The 3,394-nt window shown below is 40.2% G+C and overlaps 1 protein-coding gene across 1 annotated transcript in view; it reads right to left on the bottom strand.

The window, feature by feature from the left end:
• The window catches only part of LOC100636997 (splicing factor 3B subunit 1-like), a 39,237-nt gene that overhangs the window by 9,946 nt on the left and 25,897 nt on the right, over positions 1-3,394 (bottom strand).

The raw sequence follows: 3,394 nt of genomic DNA, 5'->3' as shown, positions 1-3,394 counted from the left end.
TTATAACAAGAGTGTGGCCAGCCAGTGACTGTGTACACACTGGCAGTCTTTTCTTATCATAACATGACACTCCTTAATGTATATAATACATGAGAGAGGGAGGGAGAGAGAGGGAGAGAGAGAGAGAGGGGGGTGAGAGGGAGAGGGAGAGAGAGAGGGGGAGAGGGAAAGGGAGAGGGAGAGAGGGAGAGAGAGGGGGGGGAAAGAGAGAGAGGGGGGGGAAAGGGAGAGAGGGAGGGAGAGAGAGGGAGGGGGAGAGAGAGAGAGAGAGGAGGGGGAGAGAGTGCGTGCGTAAGTGAAGAGTTTAAGGAGACATGTGTGTGTCTGGAGAGCACGATGTGTTTATATGAATGTACAAATGTGACATGCTCTCCTACATCACTACATTACTCAATTATGATAATGAGATATTTATGGCATTGCAGTACAGGAGATAAGAGCACATGCATAGACCTAGAGCTACAACAATATCAACATGCACACCTAACCCAAGACACCACCATGTGCGTATGTGTACACGTACACACTGAACGACGTGACTAAATTATACATTTTATGCTAATAATGATAATTTAAGAATTATAATTAAGGTTCGTAGTATACTAATGCCATGAAAATGCACATATAGTGTGCAAACATCTACACAAACATAATAATACTCATATTACCACAAACTGGATATCACTGACTCACATACATGTACATATCAATGATAAGACGTACGTGCCTACATGTACATGCATGCAATGAAACAAAATGAGCAATGAGCCTTGAATAATTGCTGGCATGAAATATTCCAATAATTAACAATCATGCAGTAATACAAGTACATGTATATGCTATGCACAATACATGCACATGTATTATATTGTACGTGTACATGCAGTACATCGTTACATTGGACACAAGCGAATGATGCACGTGTAGGCATCCCACCACATAAAGAGAGTGGAGGATAGCGCTAGGAAGCACGACGCACAAGAGGAGAGACAGTTGTGTCTCAAACGAGACATAGACAAACTTATCTCAATGCCAAAGACGACCACAAGAGCAGCAAGGACACAAAATAAGTGGGTGAAGGAGAAGGAGAGGGACATATACACATTATTTCTAACCCATTGTTTAAGAGTAAGAGTTTAGACAACACACAAGATGGAGTGAGGCAGAAAGAGACAGGATATGTCTGAGGAGAGAGGATCGAGACACATTATATGTCTAGAGGCATGAACCCTCAGCTTAACTTAAACAGAGTACAACGTGTGGTTAGACTAACAAGCCAATTTAAAGCAAATGAGGGGCCAGCTATGACTAGAGGCTGGGCACTCTAGACATTGGAACAATACTGTGTGTGTGTGCTTGCTCCTGAGAATGTATGTCCTCTGCTGGTGAGAGATTGAATGACTCAATGAAAATGAGTGTGTGTAGGTTAGGACTGCATAGCCCAATAATGAGGTAATTATCATTGAAGAACAGTACAAACAATAGGCTGGGTCATGTTTGCATGTACCAAGGCTCTGCCTAGAAATAAATTAGAGGTGGTTGGAGGCTAAAATTGTTCCTTTTAAATTTATATCCACCACCATACTAGCAGACTACAATATCATGCTTTATGTATGGTTATTAGTATTAATTGGATGGTTGGTCTAAGTGATGAACTGGTTGGTTCATTTGTTGAGGTGGTTGCTCCCAACCACCCACGACCACCATAGGCAGAACTACATGTATGCACACGTACATGCACATCTGTGTTAATAAGAGTCCTAGCTAAATCACTGCACAAATAAGTACTGTACATCAGGCAGCACATAGGAACTATACTGTATGCCTTCTATTGGAGAAACCCATCCAGCTCCATGCAGCCATAAGCTAGTATACAAGGTGGTTCACCCATACGTATATGTACACAGCATATATACGTACATATAAACACCATATGTGCAGTAGTTGTACTTGTCCGACTATAAACCCACAAATACTTCCCCCACAAAACAGGCAGCACTTGTTTGTCTCAGATAAAGCAAACCTTTTAAACAGATTAAGAGACTGTCAGGAACAACAGTGGACTCTAGCCCACCAAAACACTGCTAAGAAACCATACCACGGACCCCTCTATCCCTGTATTACTGCATACGTGATACTGCATGCAAGAGGAGAGAATACATACAAGTGACATACACATATATGTATTTATGTGTGTGTGTGTGTGTGTGTGTATTAAAGCCACGCATGTCAGTGTTGTTGTATTTGTATGTGTGTGTGTTTACTGGCAGCCAGTCCTATAGGCTCTTAAGGAATTGCTAGTACAATAAACCATATCTAATTGGGACAGTCTCTGGGCGTATGATCGAAGGATACGACCTTCACAAATAAATAAATATAAACAACAATGATGATGATGATGAAGCTTTAGAGGAAGGGGATTCCAAGAACAACTGCCCAAATAAAGGTGGAAACCTGGGGAAGTGTGGCCCGTCGTGAGAAATATGCTGCATACTTATTATAACGGAAAACATCTGAAACTGATAATAATAATATTAATTCATAATATAATAATAATAAGTACATGTACATATACTGCATTGTACCAAATGTAGATTATACTGCATGACGCTTAAATTGATATAATTCAAGATTCTAAGGTGGAATCAAGCTCCCCTGAACAAATGGACACACACACATACACATGCACATAAACAGGTATAACTGGACTCTTTCTTCCACACACATACACAGAAGCAACCACAGAGACATAAGGCAGACAAGTGCAGTAACATAACCACAACACACGCTGGCTACCATACGACCACACATACTCTGACACACCACACAAACTTCATGAATCAGCTAAGAGACCATGAAAATACTATACAACTATAAAATGAATTCTATTCATCCAACAATTAAGTGCTATGCTCGCTCTTTCTCTCTTTTCCTCAATTGCTGCTGCATGTACATGTACATCTCCCTCTTTCAGTTTCTCTCATCTTCACTGCTCGTGATTCTAAAAGTAATCCCCTCATTTATTAGCTCAATAATGAGGAAGTGCATTACTAGACATACACACATTAAACGCTGAAAACACACACAGGCATGTACATGCACAATCATGCATGTACATGTACTGTACATGTACGTACAAAGCTACATGTACATAGCACATGCAATTATATGTACATGTACATGCATGCTTGCTTAATCACAATACATAGCTACACAGCATGGATACATATTAATGAATATTTTTACCAATTAAGGTTAGGCCTGGGGCTACAATTGTCTCTTAAGAGAAAGCAAAAACAAGAGATCCAATTACCAAATATAGGCTCAGCTCATAATTAGGAGAATCATGAAGAATGTGATGAGATGCAATAACAAACAATTACCAGTCATTGAC

The sequence above is a fragment of the Amphimedon queenslandica genome, unplaced genomic scaffold, assembly GCF_000090795.2.
Source record: "Amphimedon queenslandica unplaced genomic scaffold, v1.1 AMPQUscaffold_13436, whole genome shotgun sequence".
Taxonomy (NCBI): domain Eukaryota; kingdom Metazoa; phylum Porifera; class Demospongiae; order Haplosclerida; family Niphatidae; genus Amphimedon; species Amphimedon queenslandica.
The sequence above is the reverse complement of the archived record's forward strand: the minus strand, read 5'-3'. Positions and strand labels throughout refer to the sequence as shown.